General features: G+C 38.1%; 1 protein-coding gene across 1 annotated transcript in view; it reads left to right on the top strand.

The window, feature by feature from the left end:
• Window positions 1-8,062: 8,062 nt before the first annotated feature.
• LOC126185084 (uncharacterized) overlaps window positions 8,063-18,146 on the top strand; it is a 71,114-nt gene continuing 61,030 nt past the window's right edge. The window contains exon 1 of the mRNA XM_049927872.1: window positions 8,063-8,304. The gene's annotated coding sequence lies outside the window, so the exon portion shown is untranslated. The remainder of the gene's footprint in view (window positions 8,305-18,146) is intronic.

Raw genomic sequence — 18,146 nt, 5'->3', positions numbered from 1 at the left:
ACGACAGTGAAAATGTGTACTGGACTGGTATTCGAACCCAGATTTCCTGCTTATTGTGAGCAGTCATCTTACCACTAGACTATCTGAGCATGCATCATGGCCAGATCCAAACTTCCATATGTTGTCAACCATGTGTCTACAACTTTCACTCGTGCAATCATGTGTGCATTCATGTATGTCCGAAGCAACTTTGCATTGTACTTCTGAACAACACTGGCTCTGTAATATCACATTTGTCTGTCAACACCAGGCAAGTGACTTTGGATTACGTCTCCCCTGTACAAGAATATATGTAATGACTGTACAAGTGCAGAATGTAGACACATGGTTCACAAAATATGGAAGTTTGGGTCTCGCTGTGAGTCACGCTCGGATAGCCTAGTGGTAAGGTGATCACTTGCAATAAGTAGGAAATCTGGGTTCAACTCCTGTTCCAGCACAAATTTTCATAGTCATCTTTCCATTACACAGCTGATGGTTGTCCACATTCGCAAATCATAAAACATTTCATGTACATCCTGGTATGTTCAAAGTCATCCAAGCTCCATCACCACAACCTAACGACCATCTTCCACTACCTGAACAGAGCAGGTATAATCATTAACCCCTTGAAGAGTATATTTAAGGTGTCTGAAATTGAATTTCTTGGGCATTTAATCGCCCAAACCGGATCTGCGCCACTACTGGACAAGGTACAGGACTACAGTGTCCACAGACACACAAAAAATTACACCTCATCATGATAAACTTTTATCAGCACCATCTGCCTAATGCCACTGCTAAACTAGTATCTTTGATCGCAACTCTACACAGCTCCACCTCCAATGGAAGGAATTCAGTGATCTGAACAGATGCACTGGAGAAAAGTTTTAAAGAGGTCAAATAGAGACTTGCAGAAGCAACACTGCCCACTTACCTGGTGCATGACACCAAATTAGCCAGGATTGTGGATGTCAGCCAGACCGTCATAGGTGCAGTGCTTTAACAATGCATAAACAGTAGGTGGCTTGCATTTTGGTCCTTCCTGCAGGATCTGTCAGAGTTGCAACGTGCTTGGAGTATTTATCGTTGTGACTTGCGGTATTTCAATAGGTGAAATACTTCCGCCCATCTGTGGAAGCCTGTCTCTTCATTATATTCACTGATCACAAGCCTATCACCTATACGTTTTGGAAGAACCACACAAAGTTTTCACTAGTCCAATCCTGGCAATTCGAGTATGTGTCAAGTTTTCCATGGGCATCCACCAAATTTCGGGAATAGACAACATCGTCATTAACTGCTTAACCCGTGCTTGTGCCATTATCTCTTCTTCTGTGAACTTTCAGGACATCGCCCAAGGCCAAGGGAGTGATCAATAAGTATAAACACTCCACCACAACATCTCCAGCAGTCTACAACTTGAGCTACTGCCAATTCCCAGCCCTGCCCATAAGATCTGGTGAGACATTTCAATGCGGACACACTGCCCATTCCTTCTGAAGAATTTCTGGTCCATTGTTTCCAACCACATCCATTGACTGTCATATTCCTGGGGTCAACAACACTGTGTCGCTCATGGCCACGCTTTTCTCTGGGCAGGGCTACAAAAGGACTGCCATCAGTGAGCACATAGTTGCACTCCCTGTCAGCAAGTCAAAGTTGGAAGATACACTCACACACCCATCAGCTCCTTTTCAGATGTGACGTGCCACTTTGCACATGTCTATGTTGAACATTGTGGACTCCCCCTTTCCCATGGCAAGGGTTACGTGCTCACGATGGTGAACTACTTCACTCACTGGGTGGAGGTGATGCCCATAGTGGAAATTATAGCTTTGACTGTCGCTACCACCTTCGTTGACAGCCGAGTGGCGTGCATTGGCTGCCCCAGTCATGTAAAAACACTCTTTAGCTGCCATTTATATTGCGTGCTCTTTACACACATCGCCCAACTTTGTGGTATGCAGTTGCACAGGACTGCCAACTACCACCTAGCATCTAATGGCATGGTTGAGCAGCTCAGTCAGACAGTGAATGCCTCCCTAACTTGCCATGACACCACCTGGGTGAAAGCACTCCTGGTGGTACTCCTTGCCCAACAACTAACACCAACAAAAGAGATCAGCACCTCACCTACCAATCTCTCATCATCTCTGGCGATGTTGTGGAGGAAGTACTACTGCCTTCTGATGCCTCAGCCCCACTACTGGCAGAACATCTGCACACTCACATAGCTGGCTTCTGACTGCACACGTTGACATGGCATGACACTGACAAAGTGTTTGCATATGCCAGTCTACACAATGTACACATGTCATGTCACACACAAGTAGTACAGCCGCCACTTTAGCTGCTCTACTTAGTGCCACACAATATGAGCACCCATGATGAGGTAATGCTCAGCACTGAGTGCAACATCAAGCCAGCCTATGTCTCAATCAACCAAGTCAAGGCGTCGAATGTCCTGACTGCTCAGCAACCATTCATTAGTTCGACATGTCGAACTGGTCAGGCAGAGCCCACACCCATAGCTGCCAATGACATACGCACATCATCAGCTTCCATCTCACTGCCATATACACAACAGCCCCACCCCGCCTCGCCTTGCCAGCCAGCACAGCAGCTCGTACCATGGACACACCAGGTGCCCAGGCCACCCCCACCACAGCTGCCAGTGTAGTCATGTGCCCTGGCTTCTACATATGCTCAAACGCCCGAGCTGTATCATAACCTCGTCCTGTCATGTGACACAGCCCGCTTGCGACCCTCCCTAGCAAAGGACAAGAATTAGGTGCCCCAGCCACTGCCTGCCGTAGAGACACTGTCTCCAGTGGGACACGTCATTGGGAAATCGTTTCCAGTCAAGCTCTGGACACCACCAACCATGTCACATTAACCAGTAACTGGTCTGTCACAGCTCCTGGACTTACATTTATGTCTGTGTGGGGCGTTGACGCTGGACTAACTTCTGTACTAGTTTTCATGTCTGCTTTCCTGTTGAGCTCTGGAATCGCCCTCCATGTTGCCAAGCTTGCCCACATGCCTGAAATTTCTTGCAGCTCTCGAGTTCTGCTACCCAAGAGAGGATCTGTGTGGCACCTGTGCTAGAAAAATGTGTTTACAGCAGAACTAGTTACAACCAGCATGAAGCGAGCCGCACCTGGAATCCAGCAGTATGCAGATTTACCATTAGGAGAAATTCTAGCAACAGTGTTACGTGCATGGGAGCAAAGCACACAAAGCAGCATGAGCAAGGCAATGCTGCTGTGTAGACAAGAAATTCCAGTTAACCTTTAGATGCACAGCAAGGAGTTTGTTGGAATTAGACTTAACATAATCATTGGACAATCTGAAAGAAATATTCACAATTACTCAGTAATTAATAACTAACTCATTGTTTTGAAATCATATACTGGGTTATTTGAGGTAGTACTTACATTGCTCCTCCTGTTTGTTTGTGTCCTTTCCAAAAAAGATGAAAGCTGTATCATATACATAAAGCACAGATTTGCAAGACATATTCCTGAGCAAGTCCTTTAAAAATATTATAAACAGTAGTTTACTTTCCTCCTTCAGTTTGCATGTGTTCTTTCCACAACTGATGAAAGTTGTATCATCTGTATAAAACACAGATTTGCAAGACATGTTGCTGAGCAGGCTATCTATAAATATTCTAAACAGTAATGGTCCAAGAACTGACCCTTTGGGAACATTCAGAAGCTGTGGCTTTTGATCATTGTAGCTTATGATTTGCTGCCTATTATTGAGATAGGATTTAGTGAGGAAGAGTTCCAGGTTCTTAATGTTATGTCACCATAGTTTCACCAATAACATTGTACAATACTTTGATGGGAAGAATGAAATGCCTTGCGCAAGTCGGCTAGTGTGTCCTCAGCAGATAATTTTGATTCAGAAGAAGGCTGCACAAAAGAAATAACATTTCCAACAGTTTGAACTCTTGATAACTGGAACCTAAAACCACGTTAAGGCTTAGTCAACATATTGTTTTCTGACAAATGCTTTAAATTCGCTTTTTTTATACGATGTTCAAATATTTTGGAGAATATAAGTATCAAAGAAACTGCACTATAATTCTTAGACTAAAATGTCTCACCCTTTTGTGTAATAGAATAACTACTGTCTGTTTCAAACATTCAGGAAAAATACCACAAACAAACACACAGTTTACAATATTGCAGAGAGATATTGATATTAAGTCCAATACATTTTTAATCACAAAATTTGAGACGGTACCTACGTCTTTTGATCTTGAGTTATTTAATTTTGTTTCTGATTTAATTACATGACATACTTCCACTTTTCTTCCCTTAAAGGTTGACACTGTATTAGCAAAGTTTTGTAGACACTGGTTCATATAAACAGAGTCTGAATCAGTTTTCGAACTCTTTTTATGAGGAGATGAGGATTTATGTTTCACAGTACTGATAAATTCATGTGAAGAGATATTAACATTATTTATAATTTTTGCAAAGTGTCTTCCTATGCCTGACTCTGCTTTAAAAGCACTGCATACAACTGTACATTTATTATTGGAGTTTCTGATGCAGTTATCATTTGCTCTACATTTGGCTGATCTGATTTTTGACCTGTATTGTCTTTTAAGGCTAATACATTGATGGAAAAAATATCACAACACCAAAAAATAATTAGTATAGAGTAATTAAATTTCGGAATGCATTTGTCTAGGTGACATACATAGGTGATTAACATTGCATTGCTTTGTATAGGTGCCAGATGTCAGTTTGTGGGATGGAGTTCCATGGCTGTTGTACTTAGTAGTTGGTCAATGCAGGGACAGCTAATGCTGTTCGTGGATGACGCTGCAGTTATCTTCAGATCTTGTCCCATATGTGCTCAGTGGGATACGGATCTGGTCATTGAGCTGGCCAAGTTGACACTTTGTAGACCATGTTGGGTTACAGCAGCGTAATGTGGGCGGCCATCATCCTATTTGGAAACACCCCCTGGAATATTGTTCATGAATGGCAGCACAAGAGGTTGACCAGACTGATATACAGACTTGCAATCAGTGTGTGTGTGTGTGTGTGTGTGTGTCTGTGTGTGTGTGTGATAACTATGAAAGTGCTCCTGCTGTCATATGAAATTGCACCACAGACTGTAACTCCAGGTGTAGGTCCAGGGTGTCTAGCATGTAGACAGGTTGATCGCAGACCTTCAACTGCCCTCCTTCTGATCAACACATAGCCATCACTGGCACTGAGGCAGAACCAGTTTTCATCAGAAAACACAACAGACCTCCACCCTGCCCTCCAATGAACACTCGCTTGTCATCACTAAAGTCGCAAATGGCGGTGATTTCGGGTCAGTGGAATGTACGCTACAGGCTTTCTAGCTCGGAGCTGTCCTTGAAGCAACCGATTTGTAATATTTCGTTGCGTCACTTTTGTGATAACTGCTGCTCAAATTGCTGCTGTAGGCGCAGTACGATGCTCTCGAGCCACATACCCGAGTGCAATGGTCTTCCCTCTCAGTAGTGCCGTCTGGAGCCCTGCCTTCTAGCGATCGTACATTCTCGTGATCACTGCTACCAGCAGTCATGTAAGGTGGCTATATTCCCGCCAAGTCTTTCTGCAGTTTCGCACAAGGAACATCCTGCTTCACAGCGTCCTCGTTCAAACTCAGTGAGGTATTGATAATGGCGTCTTTGTCGCCTTAAAGGGATTCTTGACTAACGTCAACTCAACAACATCAATCTCAAAGGCAATTAACGCTCATGTGACAGTGTGTATTTAAACCAAACCTGATTTGTATCCTCATAGTGGCACTACTAGCGCCACTCTTATGCGAGTGTCGCGAAGTTTAAATAGACATCGTTTCTCAGATGTAGAATGGTCTGGCCATGTTTACTTGCTTAGTTTCTTTTCGTTTGGTAACAATTCATCAGGAGGTATCTCAGGAGTAATAAAGCTGCCAAAAGCTTCCTCACCATTGCTGAAAGTATATATTACATTACTCCAGTTTAATACCTCCTGCTTCTCCCTAATGTTATTTATACTTTAATCACTGGGCTGCACCATTTGGTTCACGACCAAACATTTTTTCATTATTTTCTAATTTTACCCATAAACATTTGTGACGTGTTAAATAGTCAAAATTAGAATAATTTTGAAACATAACTAAGTTTTAGCTTTGACACTCATGGTATGTTTGTAGTGACGAATTAAAAGTATTTAGTGGAGTATAAACTGAGCTAATCATAGAACTTGTTCTTCGCTAACTGTTGTTTTTGCAGGATCTTTGTCGCTAAGATGAAGCTGTTTGTGTAAGGCCAATTCACATTGGTCGTCGCGTCACGTCATGTAATCATACGTGAAATCACGTCACGCCAAGCATTCCAAAATGCATTTCAAATGGTAGCATTTACAGAAGCCGTCAATTACCGTCACGTCACGGCACGTCAAGATTTCTAGGGAAGAGGGTTGCAAAGTTAATCCATTTTCGCCGCGTCCACTCCAGTTATACTTGTGGATTTTATGCTTTTTTGTATTCTTAATTTTTATTTTATTATTATACTTTGTTTTCGTGGCAGATTTTCGATGACGACGTGGATATTGTTTCCATTGACTGTTCTTGCACAAACGAGGTCAGATATCTGAAAAAATTATTTAGGTTGTAGCTCACATCTGCGTGATGTATGACCAGTTTGTTTGACACTGAAATATTCGTACCAACGGTACTGTGTAATACGAAGAATCTGTTATATATTTTATGCAAAAGAGAAATGTTTCACTCTTGTCTGAAGGGATGTTTTTCACAATAAAAAATAAAAATGGCACAATTCTGTGTGTATATCCTTTACACTACAGGGAACTGAAAGTAAATAAGAAATATGTACTAATTGCAATGTGAAATGAAGTGTATAAAGATACAAAATATGAACTGCAGTGTTGAGTGAAATTAGAGCATGTATCTTAAATACATTTTCTGTACGATAATTGTACAGATTACCGCATTTGTTTATTTGTGTTACAACACTAACAACCACAGACCTAGATTGTATATTCTGTTTCGCAGATAAGTCAGTAGGAAGTCAACAGATTAAATATGTTTCATAACAATGGGGAACAGAAAGGAGCAAACAACACACAAACACATAGTGCACACATTTTAGTGCTGATTTAGCTGCTTTGTTGGGTTTTGCCTTCTGTTTACTGCGGCTACCATTATTGATTAACAAACATAAAATACGAATACAATAGATGGCAGCCCACTCAACATAAATTTTATAAGGGACAACTGTATTGCAAATTCATGTAAACTATTTTCTCTTTCTCTCTCTATCCGTGTACGTGTGCCCTGGCGAGTGAAACATGTCACACATATTTTTAATATTCGTAGCATACTGATGCGGCTGCTTGATTTTTCTCTATTTGTTACTTATTCTACCGAGTAGTCGGACCCTGTAGACAGAGTGCGCTAAATATATACACCAGAGTGCTACCAATAGGCAAAATTATGACTTAGTCGACGAAAAAAATACACAAAAATCGAGAAAAGGTAACGAAGAAGTAGGATGTATCATCGCCACGCATTGTGGCCAAATTCAGTGTTTTCGAGACAGTTTCAAATGCACTGGTTTACTGTTGTCATTTTGTTTTGCGGTCACAAAAAATATATTCGAACAGCCCAAAACTAGCTGCGGCTGACCCCAAGAAAAAAAGAAAGGAGTTAGGGACATCTGAGCTGTGACACGTCCATAAAACTGAAATGTCCGCTCAATTTGGTCTTTAAACCTAAGAGCCTAGTTTATTCCACGTATCAAATCCAAATTGTTATCGTTTCTACAAGAGCCTATATCAAAACCACAGCATCTATGAAAGGAATCTGTCTGTGCTATCGATATTATGACATTCAAAATTTATAGGACGCATTGTGGACAAATCTACGTCGTCCCGGGATCACGTGACCACGTTGGCATCGAATGTTGACAACACAAAATCAATATCTACTCGCTCCAGAGACATTGCTACTCAATGTCGCTAACGGAAATTTCCTGAAACCAGAGGGTGTGTTTTTAGTTACAAAGTTGGTTCGGCGCCATTGGAAGCTGGGGTTGGGCTGTAGGGAGGTTGGTGCTTGTTTACGTTCGCTAGCGAGGTGGGGTTTACATGGGAAATTCTTTGCGGGAGAGACGTTTATAATGAAACTATGCGAGGCTTAGCTGCAGGCTCAGCTATATAAGCTGCTATGCATAATGTATTTTAAAGCTTGACGCTATCAGAAGAACGCCAATACCCGGAGCTTCGATCTGCCAAATCCACAATCCGGGTTGTTGTGCAGGTAAGTTATCGCCATGGTAATTGTCTAACCATTTTACATTTCAGTGTTGCTAAAATGTAGAGATATATATTTTTACCATGTGAATCACAGATATTAGCAAGAAGTATTGTCATACCATGGTGATTTTGATTACCACTTTTTTCACTGACTTACGTCTCGATTATGGCCAGCATCATCTGATTATTGAAATCTCCTGATGTGATAATTGAGATGCTGTTGATGGGCAGGTTCAGCACAGTACCCCACTCATTTGTTATTAATCTGCCTCGTATGCTTTACATATAGGTAACCAGAACCGGCGTTCAAAACTATAGGCTAATATCGCTTACACTGAGTTCAGTGATTATAAAAAATATTAGTTCTTAAATTACATGATCAGTTTACATGTAGGGGACTCAATGGCTGATTTCCAACATGGCTTTCGTGTGGGTCGAAGCACAATATCCGCAGCCGTGGAGTTTATGCATGTAGCACTTGACAGGCGTGGCTTCGGTTGTAAGGTAGCGGATATGTGCATGGGCCTATGGAAGGCATGTGATTTCTTCACGGAAATAGATTTTAAACTTAACATAAGCAAAAGTGAGGTAGTAACTTTGGCATACAAATTAATGTTCCTTGTCAGATGTAAATAATCGTGTAAGTTTTGATAGCAAAAATTTTTGTAAGTTTTTAGGATTTTTTTATATAATTTTACTTGGGACAAATGTATTGATCATGTATGCTCAAGGATGTTAAGTGGTATGTATCTGCTAAAAAGATTTTCCCATTATTTGGGCACACATACTTTAAGGGTGATATATTTTGGGGTAATTTATCTCTACAGTATGAATGGTTTGGGTGTTGTGGGGAACCACTTTTCACAGATTCACAACTATTTTTCTTGATGCAGAAAAGAACAATATGGCTGGTTGCCAATGTAGATACAAGAAGACCATGTAAAGAATTATTCATTGAACATAAATTGATCTCATATGCACTCAATGTTTATCAAACCCCTTATCCTGATAAAAGAGAACCAAAAATACCTTCTTGCCATTAATCAAGTACATTAATAAAACTGTAGGCATAAGAATGATTGTTTTAGAATACGAAGTAATTTTACCTGAAATGTAAACAGCCCATACGTGAAAGGAGCAATCTTTTAAATTAAATTACCAAAAAACCTGAAAGATGTTGAAGGTTAAAAATTTAAAGCCGAGCTCTAGAGCTGGTTTATATTAAAATGTACCTATTGCCTTGATGACTTCTAATTGTAAGTATTGTTATTAGTCTGTATTTGATACCTTTCATAATTTAATTGTGGGCACTGTATGACTTTTTAGTTGTATCTTATTTACCCTATGTTAAGATTAACCTCATTTTTGTTACTAGACTAATTGTAATGTGTGAACTTCATGTTTACTGCAATAAAAAAAAATGAAATTGTCCTGTACCAGCTCTCCCTCACATTTTTATTAGATGATAATAAATTTCTCTTTTTCAGGTATGTTTTTCTTGCTATTGCATCTGCATTTTTTATCCTCCCTGCTTTCTCCTTCATTGGTATTTTGCTACCCAAACAGCAAAAACCGACTACTTTTCAGTGTCTCATTTCTTAATAGAATTTTTTCAGCATCACCTGAGTTAACTAGAATACATGTCAACACCCCTGTTCTATTTTTATTATTCATGTTACAGCCTGTTTTCAAGACACTGTCCATTCTGTTCGACTACTGTGCCACTGGCAAACATCATGAAGTTTTTATTTCTTTTTCCCGAACTTAAATCCATTTCTCAAATTTCACCTTGGCTTTCTTTACTGATTGCTCATTGCACAAATTGAATTGTGTGAGGAATAGGGTACAACGCTGTCTCACTCCATTCTGAACTTGGCCTACCTTCTTGTCATTGAGCTCGTACAACATATTGTACATAACCTATCATTCTCTGTATTTTGTGCCAGCTGCCTCCAGAATTTCGAAGAGTGTGTTCCCGTCAACTCTGTCAAAAGCTCTCTCTAAATCTACAAATGCCATAAATGTTGGTTTGCATTTTTGTTGTTTATCTTCTCATAGGGTCACTGTTGGTACATCAGTTCAGAAATTTCTTCAGAACCGAAACTGATCTTCCCCGAGTTCAGCTTTGTCTTTCCAATCTTTTTGTAAATAATAACACCTATCAGCACCTGCCTACTTTGGAATTGGAACTATTACATTTTTCTTGAAGTCTGAGAGTATTTTGCTTCACTTGTATACCTTGCACACCTGGTGAATAGTTTTGATATTGCTGGCTCCTCCAAATATCTCAGTAATTTGGAGGAATTATCTTCTTTTTCCATAACAATTTTTGTAGTTCATTTACTTTGTATAGGCTATTTTTGTATTCCTTCCACCTTTCAGTTTAACCTCAGTTTCTTAGTACTGGCTTTCCATCGGAGCTCTTGATATTCATACAGCTGATTCTCTTTCCTCAAAAGATCTCTCTAGTTTTCGAAATAGGTGGTATGTCTTTCTCCTAGTCATTCTTGCTTCTACAACCTTGCACTTATTCTCCAGCAGTGCTTGCTTAGCTATTTTACAATTTATATGATTCTCAGTTTTTAGATGTTGGTATTCTTTTTAGCTGCTTCATTTGCTGTTCTTTTGTAATGCAAGAATTTCTTCAAGGCCTTGTGTTTTTATACTGCCCCCAGTATTTCAACTCTCGAAGCTACCATTTGTTTTCTGTTGTTACTTTCCACTGTCTAAGTCACACTATTTCCAATACTACTTAGAAACTCAGTTTATCCAGGTCTATCTCCTTCATTTCCTATCTGTTAATTGTGGTAAGAGTCCACATCTGTGGAAATGTCTTATATTTTAAAATCTGGTTTCAAAATCTGTCACACTATTACGTAATCAGTCTGAAATCTTCGTGTCCCCTGGTCCCTTCGACATACACAGCCTTCTTTCATGATTCTTGAACCAAGTGTTAGTGAAGATTAAAAGATTTTTCTGTTAAAAATTATACCAGGCAGCTCCCTTTTTTCATTCCTGCCCTCTGGTTAATGTTCTCTCTCCCTCTCTCCCTCCCCTTTTTTTTCTTCTTTCTCCCCCCCCCCTGCTGAATTTGGGGCACCCCCATCACAGTTAAATTTTCCTCTCCCTTAACTATATGAATAATGTTTTCTATTTCATCATAAATTCTTTCAACATCAAATCTGATAAGCTAATTGTCATATGAACTTGTACTAATACTACTTTTGTGGTATCAGAAAAGTGCATTAAGAAGCAAACTGTTTAGCAATTTTTGCTTTTACTGTGACTAATTGCCCTAGAAGTAATTTTTGATATAATAATGTATTTTTATATTCCTTTCACCACATTTTCTAAGCCTTTTGTTCCTCTAATACAGATTTTCTGATGTGTGTCTACTTTGTGGGCAGTTTTCACAGTAGTGCTATATTTGTTATTACCAGTTTTGTTGGTTTCAAGTGAACAAACTTTGTGTTCCCAATAATTAAATGTCTGCATATTGTGTCCGATATATTTAATTTTATTCTCAGTTGACTGTGATGACAAATTTGAAGACTTTGTCAGCTTGTGGAATGTTGCCTATAGTTTTTGAAACAGTTTTCTGGTTTTGTTCTAAGCAATCATATTTTAAAATATGACTTTCATTTAAGGAACTTTTATTTATTTACATTTTCTTTGCTTGGGGTTATCACAATGATTGTTTTTGCAAATGTTAGAAATAATAAGATGAAAATTGCACTTACAAAGTATGTTACATATTCCAATTGTTACATATTATATCTATTTTATAACGTTAATTACTTTATAGCTGATATAGTTCTAATTCATATCACAAGCATTGAATTAATACATTGAATATAAATAAATATTTTTCTATCAGGAAAGATTTCAGTTTTGTGTTAAAGTCATTCCCCTTACATGTTCTCAGAGACCTTTGTAGTTTGTTAAACCATATCAAACCATTGATGTGTAGGCTTCAGTATCATTTTTAATTTTTTTCCCTTCTGGGAGTGTAGTTACATTTTGTCCACGTGTTGTGATCATGTACTACATTGTACCTGTTAACTTCATTTGGGAAAAACATGAAAATGCAACTAATTTTAATATGCGTACAAATACATAAAGTACTTGTGCTGCAGGAACACTTCATGACATGTTTCTCTACTACAGCCTGTCCCATATGTGTAAGTCTCATTGCTCTCCAATTCAACACAAACATTGTTAAGTGTACATCAGCAATACATTACTATAACTCAATTTCATTGTTACAAAAGGGGTTAATCATTTGAAAGTACAGTGTTTTTAATGTCTAGTAACTATCTTTTCCAACTGGCTAAGGAGATACACGCCGCTACAGATTTTTCCTCTTAAAAAGCCGATATGCTTTGTGTTTCTGAGATGTTACATACATTATTTACAGTGTTGTATTGAGGGCTGCCTGTTTTAAATACCAGTAATTGTGATTTGATGACATTTAGCTAGAGGCCCTGATGGATGAAGTATTTTATTAATTCTGTTAAATCACTAATATCAAAAGGTTCTAGCTTCCTACATTTTCTATTACAGAATGATTATTATTAAGTAGAAATTTATTTCTGGAATTCCTCAGAGTAACACATTTTCATTTTTTGAATTGTTTCCTCTGATTTAATTCTTGGGATACAACTTATACTTTGGAAATATTTAAATTATGAAATATATCATGTAACATGTGAACATCCTTTATACTTTCATAGGAACTGCCATGTTGAAGCTTGTTCGTTTTTGTCTGTTCATGTGAAAGTTGAAATCTTGGGTTAGTATGAAAATATGTTGTTCAAATTCCTTTTTGTCATTCGTGGTTTAGGTTTTTTTTATGTTTCCACATGTAATATAAACTGATTGTCATTATGAAGTGATGATAGATGTTTCCTTATTCCGTGGGACTAGTACTACGTATATAGAAATAAAATGGCACATTAGCCAATGCAAAAATAAATAAGACTTTGACAACAGACAATCGATTTCAACAGTAGACTTATTACACTACTGGGACTACTGTATGAATAAGCTATAAAGCCTGAAATTTCCCGACAGATTGAAACTGTGTGGTAGACCAGGAATTGAACTTTTGATCTCTGAGGTGTACTGGAATATTGCGTTAGCATCTGAGGCAAGGGGGTCATTCCGTGTAATCTCATTTTGAGGGGGGGGGGGGATTTAGTCATATTTGGTATGTGGATATCTATATGTCTTAATAGTAAAAGTGCCAAATAGCACTGTGCTAACTCTAACCACTTTTGATAAAATCTGGTTTGAATACACAAGGATGTATGCAGAGTCATTGATCAGGCAACAGTTTCCCTAATCTCAGAGATTGGTACTTGGTAATGAGCTGATTTACAGGCATCAATTTTCTATATATCTAGTATGTAGACCACTATGTTGACGAATGAAAAGTAGGATACGTCATTCAGACTTTTTATGAAAAACATTGAAACACACTTTTTCCATGCCATGCTTCAGAATCTGGATTAAAAAAAGGTACTTTGCCCAGGGAAACAGCACAGACCTCTGCTTGTGCGCTGTAAATCTTTAGTACTGGTAGTAAGTATAAGTAATAATGAAAAGCATTTTGCCTTGCAATTACAGTTACTACCTGCACTTAGAGGTGGCTCCTTTGGAAAAAAAAAGTCAGATTTGTTTAACTTCAAAGTGCTGGGGGTGGGGTGTTTGGGGGTGCTACGTAGACAATTGGCTCTCAACTTGAATTTTTGCTGACATGTTCACATATCTGGCAGCAATTGTAAGTGTAAAGAAAAATATCCTAACTCATTTTATCCATTGGCATGCCAGTCACATTCAGTGCTACATGGAATGGGCAAATAAAAACTAAGTGTATTTGCTTGTATAATTGTCCTTAAATATTTGTGTTTCACCTGTAGATGAGAACTGTGAACAGGTGAAAACTGAAAACGGTTATCAATCATTTTTCCTAATATATATTTTATTTCACTGCCAAATGTCTTCAGTGTAAAGAAATGCAAAAAAGGTTGGGTACACAAATATGGTGATGTATTCTTATTCTGTTACTGTAAATTAAAAAGACCACTTCAGTTAAATAAAAGAAAAGAGGGAAACAATAATGAGACATTAATTTTTTTACATGTATACCGGTATCTATTGATATAATGATTCTGCAAAGAACAGTTTCATAAACAAATTAAAATATAAAGAAGGAAAGTGTATTTTTAAAACTCTTCCACATTGCATGTAACATTGTTATCTTTGAAATGTTGATCCAAAAATAAAATAAATTCAGTTAAAGATGAGAGAATTATCTTACAGCAGTTGTCACATTTTTACAGCGGTGCACTGTGACACTTTTAATGATGGGACACCACCTTATATATGATATTGGAATAGGGGATCTAAACAGCATTTTTCCTACTGTGCCGTGAAAGGAATTTTGATTCAGTTGGATATGTACAGTTAATCTCAGCATCTCTAAATTCATTTGATATCTGGGAAATTTACCATATGTACCAGTTTTTGTCATATTTGAAAGCCACATCTTTTCCCTGGTGCAGCTGTTTCAACAAAGCATTTTCATAAATTGCCATAGCAACAGTGGTCCTATTTGAATCTCTTGAAAGTTTCTTCATTATAAAGGTGCTAGTAACACTGACTAAAAATGTGTGGTTGGTGCGGTTGTGTTCCTCGAACTGTCCTACCTGTACTGTACATGTGTTCCCAAAAAACCTTCATACGATTTGATCTCTTGGGAAGAAATGGAGAACTATTAATGCCCTGTACTCTGTGGAGTACCCATATGAACAGCTGGGACATTTTTCTGATGTAATGGAGCTCCTCATTCGGAAATGTAGAAGTTACACTTGTAGTGAGAAGATTCAGGTTTTTAACAAATGCTCCACCTTCATTGGAGCATTGTCAGAGTACTTTTGGTATTGCAGAGCACGTGGTACTGTAGCAAGAAAAGTTACACAGTAGTGGTATAATCGCATCTCTTGAATGCAGGCGTGGTCTAAAGGTGTAACCTGAAACTGTGAAAAAAGACAGTGATGTTTTGTGAAAAATGACAAGTCTTCAAGATTTCATGCAGGGGAGAGTATGTCATGGTAGGTAACAGGAAGGCTCACATGTAGAAAATGCTTTGTGTAGCATCTGACTATCTTAACACTTACATCACATTACCTTGACACGTGCCTTATGATATCAGATGGTAGTCAGTTACCATAATTAGTGTGTGAAGGGTTAGAAGAGCACAAATAGAAATTAATTGAAGTATAAGGGCTTGGTAAATGATATTTATGGTGGGACATTCAGTCGGTTCTGGGAAGAACACAGACGTACTAATAATTTGAATAAGGAGTATTAATGTTCTGCAATAATATTTATTAGTTTATTATGGGCTGGCTTCAGATTTTTTTGGCCATTGTGAGGTAACTTAATATGAAATGAAATGGATAGTCCACACAACTTCCAAGAGAATTAATAACTGTACAAAAATTGCTGTACAAAGATGAGACATTTAGTGACTACATTGATATATAAAACAAGCGTAATGTAATACCTAAAGAGCCTCTGAACAAATAAACTTTACTGTAAGTATATTTAGATATTAAAACTATATAAATGTATAAACGAAAAACACTCTGCAAGTGAGTAATGACACAGGCTACTATGTCATGTGGACAGACTGGCAAATGTGATGAATAGACCGAATACAGAGATGGGAGCAAGAAATCTGTGGAATGTGGGTATGGAACAGTTATAACAAGCTTGTTATCTAATGGTGAGAGAAATAATGACTGGCTGTTACTTTTATAGTGTTAAAAGCCGGAGTATATTTCCTGGATTTTTGTTTCCTGTGAAATCCTACCCACATATAGCATGGGAGCCCACCTGTTGTCAGTGTTTTGTGCTATCTAAGGGGGACATTTTTGCCGAGTATGTTGTCTTGTTAGTGTAGAAACTATAACCATTGTTGAATGCAATTTCTTTAATTATTTTGAATTCATTTCAAAAATATGATTTGGTTTGTGGTATAGATAGTAGGCGATGTACTGTGGAGTCGAAGGCTGCCTGTTTGTGTGTTATGGGATGCTGGGAAGTGGTTAGTATTACTGTGTCTGTTGAGGTTACATCTTAAATAAATGCTATATCTTACTGATGTCAAATGGAGAGGTCTTCTCCCAACTGTGTTGTAAACTTATGTTACTGTGTCATGAATTGAGATGTTGAAAAAATTTGTCTGGTGGTACCTGTCCACAAGCACAGTACATGCTCCCTATACCTAGCCCAATACTGTATTTTCGAACTTACAGGCTTTTTACCTAAAGGTGTTTGCTCTAAATTATCCCTAAACATTTCAGGTAATAACGGAGTCAGTAGGGACCTCATTACTAATCCATCTGACCGACTACAGAACTTGTCAAAATTGGAAGTAATTTTGCTCTAACCTTGTTTCAGTTCTCATTCTTATATCTTGCGTCTCCACTGGATTTGTTGTGTTTTTATGTAGCCATTCTGCTAAAATTTCCATTTCCTCTGCAACAAGACTATTAGGAAACAGGCTGCTAACAACAAATGAGACATGTATTGCACTAGATGGAATGGGTACATCTTAGTTTTTTGGTTGAAATTTAGTTTTTGTTTTAATTAGTGAATGAAACTCTTCTGCTAATTTATGGCAAGGTGCTGAAACTAAAGAAACGGATCTTATTGGAACAGCTTCTTTGTAAAGCTTAGGTAACCCATATAACTTTGATGCTATTGGATTCGTGTGTGGTTGGCATCACAATCAGTAAATATGGATTTACAGGTTTTAATAAGATTCTTCATTTCATTGTGGAATCTTTGGGTAACTCTGGGAACTCAAAAGGTTTGAGGAATGTAAACACTTTTCAATATATTCTACTTACTAAGTAACACTAAAATGTTCCCTTTGTCGCCATTGGTAGCAATCACATCTTGAGAAGACAATTTTTTCTTTAATGTGGGCAACACTCTTTGCTCCATACAACTAGCATTGAACGTATCTGTAGTTATAATTTTTAGTTTCGTGAGCTAACAGATGTTTTGTAGACACATCGTCTGACAAAACTAACTTTGTAAGTCAGAATATGTTGAATAAGTGTTCACATTTCTCAAACTAGTAGAGTTACCTAAGTTTACAATGGAGTTGGTAGAAGGCTGTCAACATTTCAGACCTCTCTGTTTGACATCAGTAAGCAACAGTATTTATTTAAGATGTACAGGAAAGTAACATCAACAGACAATACTACTGCCCAGTTCACAGCATCCCACAACACACAATCATGCAGCCTTTGACTCCATGGTGCACCACCTACTATCTGTACCACCAACCAAACCAGATTTTGAAAATGAATTCAAAATAATTAAAGAAATAACATTCAACAATGGTTATAGTTCTACACTAATTGACCACACAGTCAATAAAAATGAGACAGGGTAACATGACTCCATTGTCTACCTCAGACAGCACAAAACAACACTGATAACAAGTGGGCTCCCAGCCTAGGACTTCACATGTTCTTGCCAGGAAACAAAAAGCCAGGAAATATACTTCAGCTTTTAACAGTATAAAAGTAGCAGCCAGTCATTATTTCTTTCATCATTAGATAGTAAACTTGTTTTAACTGTTTCACACACACACACACACACACACACACACACACACACACACACACTCCATAGACTTCTTGCTGCCCCTCCCTTCATTCGGTCTGTTCATCACATTCACCAGTTTGTCTATATGACATAGCAGCCTGTGCCATTACTCAGTTCTCTTGAACATTTTTGGCACACACATTCACATAGTTTTAA

This window comes from Schistocerca cancellata, chromosome 4, assembly GCF_023864275.1.
Source record: "Schistocerca cancellata isolate TAMUIC-IGC-003103 chromosome 4, iqSchCanc2.1, whole genome shotgun sequence".
Lineage (NCBI taxonomy): Eukaryota > Metazoa > Arthropoda > Insecta > Orthoptera > Acrididae > Schistocerca > Schistocerca cancellata.
Note: the sequence above shows the minus strand (reverse complement) of the source record. Positions and strands in the feature narration are given on the sequence as shown.